A 9,185-nucleotide genomic window follows, 5' to 3' on the forward strand; every position below is an offset into this window, starting at 1 on the left:
ATATCACTTAATGTATTCTATGGAAATACTTGGAAAAAGTGAAATAAATGTATACATAATAATGTTCCTTTAAGTGTTATCTATAATGAAAAATGAACCCCAAATAAACCTAGAAACAACCTAATATTCAAAGCTAGGTTATGAAGTACCATATAGCCAGTAAAAACAATTATATAGCTCTATATTATTGTCAGGCAGAGAGATGACAACATAATACTTAATGATAAAAGCAGTTTACAGACAGTACGCACAGTCTGAGTCCATTGTAATTACATATATAACTGAAGTTTTGAAAAGATAAAGAAAGACTATCTGTAGGTGGTACATTTATGGAGTTTTCTTCCTTCTTGCTTATCTATATTTTCCTAATTGTGCTATAATGATGATGGATTTCTCACATAATTTGAATGCAGAAATTTCAAATAATTTTTTTCTAATTATAAATTCTTATGCAAATTACCTAAAATCCACCACATTGTTCCCAGAGGACTATATAAGCTGCAAAAATAATAAATGCAGGTAGATGGATGGATAGAATAGAGAATTATTTCCAAATAATAGCACATTGCAGTCCTGTTGCTACTCACACCACCTTGCCTTATTTAAGAACATTTATTTTGGGAAAACTCCTGCTAAAATATTTTAAAATGAAATGACTTGATTAATTTTGAATGTCTTTATTTTATTTATTTTTAAATTCAATGTATTTTAATGTTTTATTTCATAAGAGCTATACAGTGAGCCCATGCCTTGGTCCATTTGGGTTGTTACAGCAAAATACCATAAGTTAGGTAGCTTATAAATGACAAAAATTTATTTCTTTGGTTCTAGAGACTGGGAAATTCAAGATCACGGTGTGGGCAGATTTAGTGTCTGGTAAGGGGCTGTTTCCTGGGTTATAGATGGCATTTTCTGGCTATGTTCTCACATGGTAGAAGGACAGAATGAGCTTCCTTGGTCCAATTTTATAAGGACAGTAATCCCATGCATGAGGGTTCTGCCCTCAAGACTTAATCATTTCCCAAAAGCACCCCTCCCCACCTCCTAATATCATTATCTTAGAGGTCAGGATTTCAACATATGGATTTTGTGGACACAAACATTCAGACCATAACAGCCCAGTGCATTTTAAGCTAAATAACATGACTAAGTGATTTTGGTGCTGCCTACTTTTTAGGGCTACATAAACATAGTAAATGCTCATGGATCTGCAGGTGACTATGGCTTAGCTGATCTAGGTTGGTCTGGCTGGGAAGTCATGCTTCTGGATTCAGGATGGCTGAACCTGGCTTCAGGCTTTGGATGGGCTTCAGGTCTGCTCCATTTGTGTTTCTTCTAGAATCCAGGGTGAAGCAGCAGCAGCTATCTGGGCATGCTCTTCTCATGCCATATCCCTGGAGTACAAAAATTAAGCCAAATTACCCAAATATATGTATAACTTCTCCTCGCTTCCATTGGCCAAAGTAAGTCACATGGTCAAGCTTAAAGTCAGTGGGCCAGGGAAGTATATTCTGTCCCTAGGGAAGGGAAAGTGTTTGGATATTGGATAAATGATTATCCTAATTATCATAGTAAATGAATCCGTGACTCGGAAGTGACCTACAAGTCATTGCATGGAAAACCATGTAAAAGGAGACTTTAATTTTGACATTGAGAGAAACCTTCAGCCAGTTCTTGGGTGAGGATTTCCATGTTCTGCTTTTGCCTTAATTACCCCTCTACTTTCTCTCTCATTTTATTCACTAAATCTTCAAGTAATCTTCATTTGCCCATATATAAGGCCACTACACTATGGTAACAGACACTCTTTGTGGACCCATGTGACTATTATGGGCTGAATGTTTCTGTCTCCCCAAAATTCATATGTTGAAACCCTAACCTCCCATATGGTAGAATTAAGAGGTAGAGCATTTGGGAGGTAATTAGTTCATGAGTGGGGAAGCCCTCATGGATGGGATTAGTGCCTTATAAAAGGGATCCCAGAGAGCTCTCCTCACCCTCTTTCTATCATATGAACACAATGAGAAGCCAGTTTACAACCCCGAAGAGGGCCCTCATAGAACCCAACCAAGCTGGTTCCCTGATCTTTGACTTCCAGCCTCCAAAACTGTGAGAAGTAAGTTTCTGTTGTTTATAAGCCACCCAGTCTATGGTACTTTGTTATAGGAGCCTGAATTGACTTAAGACAATAGCTTTTGATAGGATGAAAAGTATATGTTCTCAACATCACTGGACAACTTCACAGGAAGTCTACCCCCCAAGAACAGTCAAAATCAGTTGAATCATTCTCCCAAAGAGTAGCTGGTTTAAGGTAAAAGAGAGAGTGGTCATAGAAAGCCATTTTTCCTCTGTGACCCTGAAGAGCTCCTGTTGTAGCTGAAAGAAAGAAACATAAGTTAAACATGACCATATTTAATTTTTTCCAGGTGAAAATTAAGAATGTCACTGGAAAAAATGCAATCAACCCTCCCTGAGTACTCTTCCTCTGGCATGCTGGCGTCAGTCATGCAAAACTTTGAAATACACATCTGCTCACTCTCCTCCATCCAGTTGCCAGGGGTCACCAACATTCCCATCCTTTTTCCCCAGTGGTATATGGGTTATACTGCATCATGCATTACACAAAAGGAAAGGATAACATATTTTCTTCACACCTATTTGAATATGCCCCGTGACCCGGATAAGAGAACAGAGAAAAAAATTGAAATGAGTGACAAGGACATCTATTTTGTCTCATGAGACATTCATCAGAGCAGTGACTTTGGGCTGATTCCGGAAAACATAACACAGTTGTAGTTATACAGAAGATAATCTGCATAAATTTGATTTCTTGCCAAGAAGAATTTGTGCTTGAGGAGAGAATGCTTTATAACAACATAATTAAAACTTAAGGTGCAGAATTAGGGGAAGTGAATGGAGTCTTGCCAGTTTTGTTAAGACCAGTCCTTTTGAAGGCTCCTTCCTCTTTCTTTTTCTTTATTCATGAATACCACAGGGTGGTGACACTCTGAGTCATGATGAAAAAAGTAAATAGTCAAGGTATAAGTGGCAGGTTGGTGAGGGGTTAGAGAGTCTCCCCTATTCCACCCTTCCCACTCCCCAAGCTGGGAAGGTGACAGTTCCTGTCCTTGCTGGCCAAATCTCCTCACATCCTTTCTTCAGTTCCTGAATGTCAGAATATCAAAATGAAAAAAAGGAAGGAAGGAAGGAAGGAGAGAGAAAGAGAAAGAAAGAGAAAAAGAAAGAAAAGAAAGCAAGAAAGAGACTACCTTATTCTGACACTTTCAATCATCTTTGCATAATGCATATCTGTCAAACTCAGGTCAGAATTTATCTTATTTACCTTGAAAAATAAGGTAGTTTTTTTTTTCAGTTTTAGGGAAAGGAGCACTTTTGGTGAAATTCTATAATTAATAAAAGAAATAGATCATTTGTTATAGATTATTCGAATTCTTGTATTTGTAGCAAACTGTATATTCTATGTGCTGCCAATTGCAAAAATAGGGACTTTGTGCATTTAGAAAGTGTGTTATTAGGCTAGACAGCTGGGCAGGTTTAAAACTTTTTTTTTTAAGTTTTTTTTTTTTTTGGCCCTGATCTCTAACCTAACTTCTCAAGTGATCCTCCTGCCTCAACCTTCCAAAGTGCTGGGATTACAGGTATGAGCCACCACGTGCGGCTAGGTTTAAAACTTTCAAAGATTTAATCCTAAATTGAAGATAAGAGAGTTAACTAACACATAAAATGAAAATAAAGAGATGAAAAAATAATAATTAACACAAAAAATGTGTTGATCAAGTAAATATATCCTGCTGAAATTAAGCTATTAAATGAATCAGATATGATTAAAGTTTAAACTTATAAAAATACATTTAAAACCACCCCTTTAATAAAACACCTGTATCTTATCCACAGAAGCACATCATCTTGCCTGACCGCTCAACAGTATTTAACACAGTTGACCACACCTTCTGTCTTGAAATACTATTTTCCTTGCTCTAGAATTACTCAACACTTTTCCAATGTGCAAGTCACCTTTGGCTGCTCTACCTCCTCATCAAGACCGTCTAATGCTGTATAGTTCCTTGTGGCTAAACATAGGCTTTTTTCCTAGTCATTCTACAATCATTCTATACTATAGCACTAAATACCATCTAAACGCTAATTGCTCACAAATACATAATTTTCAAACATCTATTTTCTGAGTTCCACACATGTATTTTAAACTATCTATTTGATCCTTCTGTTTAGCTTTCTTACGAGATCTCAACTTCCTGTCCAAAATGGATTTTTCTGTTTCCTTCCTAAATTTTCAAGCATAAAAAATAAATGAATGACATCATCATCTATCCAGTGGATTAAGGAAGTAATATGAAGATTTTAGTTAATGTTTTCATCCCTATTCCCAATCCATTAGTAAACTTTGTTCTTCCTACCTCTAGAATATAGCTTAATCTGACTACTTTTCTTCATTTAACAGTTTCATATCTAGTCTAAACCACAGTCATCTCTCTCGCTGGGATGACTGCAATGGTTCCCAAAGTGGTTTCCCTTCATCTACTTTTTCTGAGACAGAGTCTCACTCTGTCACCTAGGCTGGAGTGCAGTGGTGCAATTATGGCTTACTGCAGCCTCAACCTCCTGGGCTCAAACAATCCTTCTGCCTCAGCCTCTTCAGTAGCTGGGGGCTACAGGCATGGGTCACCACACTTGGCTAATTTTTAAATTTTTGTTGTAGCAATGAGGTCTCACTATGTTGCCTAGGCTGGTCTTGAATGCCTGGACTCAAGTAATTCTCCTGCCTCGGCCTCCCAAAGTGCTGGGATGACAGGCATGAGCCACCATGCCCAGCCTCCCTTTTTCTACTCTTCATTTATTTCAATCAATTTAACCACATAGCACAAGAGTGGTTTTATGATGTAAATTTATCCCTGCCACTCTTCTGCTCAAAAAGCTTCAGTGGCTTCCCTGTGGGCTAGAAAGATAAATCCTGAAGGCACTGCATGACCTGGTCCCTCAGTTTTACCTTTCTTCTCTTACTCACTATGTTGCAATCACTCTGGTCCTTCTTTTGCAATCCTTCTTTTATTCCTGTAAAGGAGCCTCCTGTAAAAGAGATAGCATCAAACGCTTTCCCACTTTGGGGTTTCTGTTCCTACTGTTTCCACCTAGAACAACAGTCTTCCCCTAGTCTTTCCTTGGTTAACTCTGATTCTTCCATCACCTCCTCAGAGGGTTCCTTGATGAACAGTCCCCGCCACACTGCCACCAGCTTAGGTCCCCCTGTTATATATTAATATACCCTTACTTCACAGCATAAGTCATGGGCTGTAATTATGTGTTTACTTGCTTAATATCTTTCTCCTTCATCAGACTGTGAGGTCTATACTGGGAATCACATTCGTGTTTTTCACAGCTGTATCCCCAGTGTTTAGCACAGTGCCTGATCTAGAGAAAATTTTTAATATTAGGTATGTGATAAGTTGCAATAATATTTTTATATGATTTTATGTTCTGAACTTTTTCAATTGAGCTGGTTTTATAAATACTCTAGTAAATTATCCTATTTACTATTCATAAAAGATACATAATTTTACATTAAATAAATATGATAAAATGTACTTATTTTCCCATTTTCTTGTTACTCGTTTTTGCTATTATAACTTTGTTATAATAGAGCTGTTTCTTTTTTTTTTTTTTTAAGTATCTCCTTGAGGAAAACTTACAGAGGTGAGACTCACAGGATCACAGCTTCTGAAAATTGTTTTCTGCATTAGATCAAGATCACCAATTTTTCTTTGAAAGTATAACAAATTACAGTACCCCCCAAATGACTCATCTCGGATAAACTGGTCATACTTTTTAAATGCTTATCAAAGAAAATATGCCTACGCTATGTGAACTGCCGGTTCTGCCACAAATCTGTCCATATGGGTCATACTAATTGTATGAATTGCAACTGTATCAACACTAGTGAAGTCTAATTTCTTGTAAGTCTTAGGAGCATTGCCCATTATGCTTTATGTGTGATAAAATTATAATGGTACTGGAATATCTGTTGGGAAGATATATTTATCATAAATATGGCATCATATGTCTAATCTAGATCAAAGATTTTAATTGTGTCTGCTATCAATTAAAAGTAACAAAATGACTTGTTCTTTTCCTTTCCTTTTTTTTTTTTTTTTTTTTTTTGGCATGGACTTGCTTTGTCACCTAGGCGAGTCCTGGTGGTGTGATCGTGGCTCACCACAGCCTCAACCTCCCAGGCTCATGCAAACCTCCAACCTCAGTCTCCCAAATATCTGGGACTACAGGCACACACCACCATGATTAGCACATTTTTAAAAAATTTTTTTGTAGAGATGAGATCTCATTATGTTGCCCAGGCTGGTCTCCAACTCCTGGGCTCAAGTAATCCTGCTTCCTTGCCCTCCCAAAATGCTGAGATTACAGGCATGAGCCACTATGCCCAGTCATGACTTGTTCTTTTAACTTGTAAGTTGCAGCCAGAAACTTACTGCCTTTACTCAATGAGGCATTATAAAACTTGAATTATAAAAACTAAATATTTTTCAAAAAGATTTCTTTATAAAGAAAAGATGCCAGAAACTGAAAAAGCTTTCCCAAAATACCCTTTTCAAAGAAATAAACGAATATATTAACTCTTAGGTGGGAATAGACATGAGACAAAAAGTAGGCAAAGAGGGTAATCCTTTGAGAGTCCACAGCATGCTTAAAGCCAGAGGTCAAGGCCCTGGCAAACAAAAGGTTTATTCTACTTCCAGAAAGAGAGAGTAGGCTGATTTTGGCCAGGTCTGCTTGGGGAGTGTGGTGGTGAGGTGAATTCAGATCTGGTCCAGGCCAGTAGCTCCTGGAAAACTGGGATCGTTCCATGCCCACAGTGCATGGGGGCTCTTCTGGGATGGATATAACATGGTTCCTGGGTTCCTGTAGCAAACAGGCTAAAGTCCACCCCCAGGGCTGAACTCAATTTTCTGGAGCTATTTACTACACTAATTGAGCTCTTTTCTCTCCTCTCTCTCTTCTTTCCTTCCTTTCAATAAATAAGTAAGTTTTTGTTTGTTTGTTGTTTTTCTGGGACTGCCCTGCTAGACACTGTAGAAGATATAAAGAAGGTTCCAGTAAGGCCTCAAGCAGGACAGATTAGACCCATGAATAGATATTCGTACAGTGTAAGCAAACCATGGTAAGAACCAAGGGGAAAATATACAGGTAAATGAGTGGGAGATGCCTCCGGCTGACTGCATCAGTGAAGATTTCCACAGAGGAGGCATTTCAGGCAGCTCAGAAAAAGACAGGGGAAGATTTAGCTACACAGAGAAGGGGCCTGGAAATGGGAGTAAGAAAGGGCATCAAGGGCAAAGAAAACTGATTTCACATTTGAATTTTTTTTTCTCCAGTCTTTCTGGCTGGGTATCCTAGTGAGGGCAGTGCTTCTTAAACTTTAATGTGTAAATGAATTACCTGGAGATCTTGTTAAAGTGCAGATTCTGATCTACCAGGTCTGGGCTAGGTGGGAGAGTCTGCATTTCTAACAAGCTTCCAGGATGATGCTGAAGCTGCCAGTCCAAGAAGTGCACTTTGAATAACAACATTCCAGGCCTTATGTTTCCAAGATGGGGCAGTTGGAGTGGGAAATTATAGGGCCATGCATCTGGCTGTGAGGTCCATGGGGCCTGGAAAGTTTCTGAGGACAGAGCAGCAGTGCTTCTTTCACTGTCAGTCTTTTGACAGGGGTCAGGGACCATAATAAACAGAAGAGAAGGAGCTGCCCTGCATTTGTAATACAGAAGACCTCTCCATCTCAGATTGCGGATGGATTGCATCGTTCCATCATCTCCAAACCAACAGCACAGAAACTCTGTGTGGTCACTGACTCACTTGTGTCCCAGCAGAATAAGAGATTCTTTGTTAGCTCAAAGTCTAGCAGTTTTTCTGGCTCTTGGTGGAGACAGAGTAATTTTAACCCAAAAATAGGTCTTTCAAAAATATTGCTGAAATAAAGGAAGCAGTAATCAGGATGGTTCAGTCTACCAAACTCCAAACTTAACACAACAAACCATGTCTGCATTAAGATAGAGGCCTTGCTGCTGCAGAGGGTGGTTCCAACAGCCTTTGTATATTTTTATTTTTCTGCTGGATATTATTCTCTAAGACTTCTAATTCAAGCAATTCTAGAAATAAGGGAAGAAGAGCCATATGTAACTATTTATGACCAAAATTCAGAACTAGTCACATCTTGAATCATAACTTCATAAACATAAATAATGAAATCTCTAAACTATTAGTCTACCCTTTTTGAACTTTATTTGGAAATATAGTAATAGGTGGAAACACTAGGACATCTAGACAAGAGAAGGTAGAAACTTTTTTAAAAGCACTTTCTATGTATATCACATTTTCTGTGTGTGAAAAAAGAAATGCTATATTCCATCTGTAGAGTAAAATAGGATTGCCTGTGGCAAAGGCAAGGCTTCTAAGAAACAGCTTAGACTGAAAATTCAGAACACACTCTGGGTTTCCCCCTTCCATTTTTCTTGAAGTTACCAAGATGAGTGGTCATGGGATGAAAGTAGCAATATTTATTCAGCATTTGCTGTGGGCCAGATACTGTGCTAAGCATATTTCATATGTGCTCCCTTTTAATCCTCCAATTACAACTATAAATAGATCGTAATATGCCTATTTTAGAGATAAGACAGCTGACAAAAAAGTTGTAGAACATCATAAAGCAAGATAGTAAAGCAAGGAGTTGGAACAGAATTTCAAACCCACATTTGTCCAATATAAAATCCATATACCTTCTACCACGGCATGGTGCCTCCTAATACCAGATTTCTTGGTATCTCTTGCTGAGGACAGTTTGCTTCTTTTTTTTTTGAGACGGAGTCTCACTCTGTAGCCCAGGCTGGAGTGCAGTGGCCGGATCTCAGCTCACTTCAAGCTCCGCCTCCAGGGTTTAGGCCATTCTCCTGCCTCAGCCTCCCGAGTAGCTGGGACTACAGGCGCCCGCCACCTCGCCCGGCTAGTTTTTTGTATTTTTTAGTAGAGACGGGGTTTCACCGGGTTAGCCAGGATGGTCTGGATCTCCTGACCTCCTGATCCGCCCGTCTTGGCCTCCCAAAGTGCTGGGATTACAGGCTTGAGCCACCGCGCCCGTT

Source organism: Piliocolobus tephrosceles, chromosome 6, assembly GCF_002776525.5.
Source record: "Piliocolobus tephrosceles isolate RC106 chromosome 6, ASM277652v3, whole genome shotgun sequence".
NCBI lineage: Eukaryota > Metazoa > Chordata > Mammalia > Primates > Cercopithecidae > Piliocolobus > Piliocolobus tephrosceles.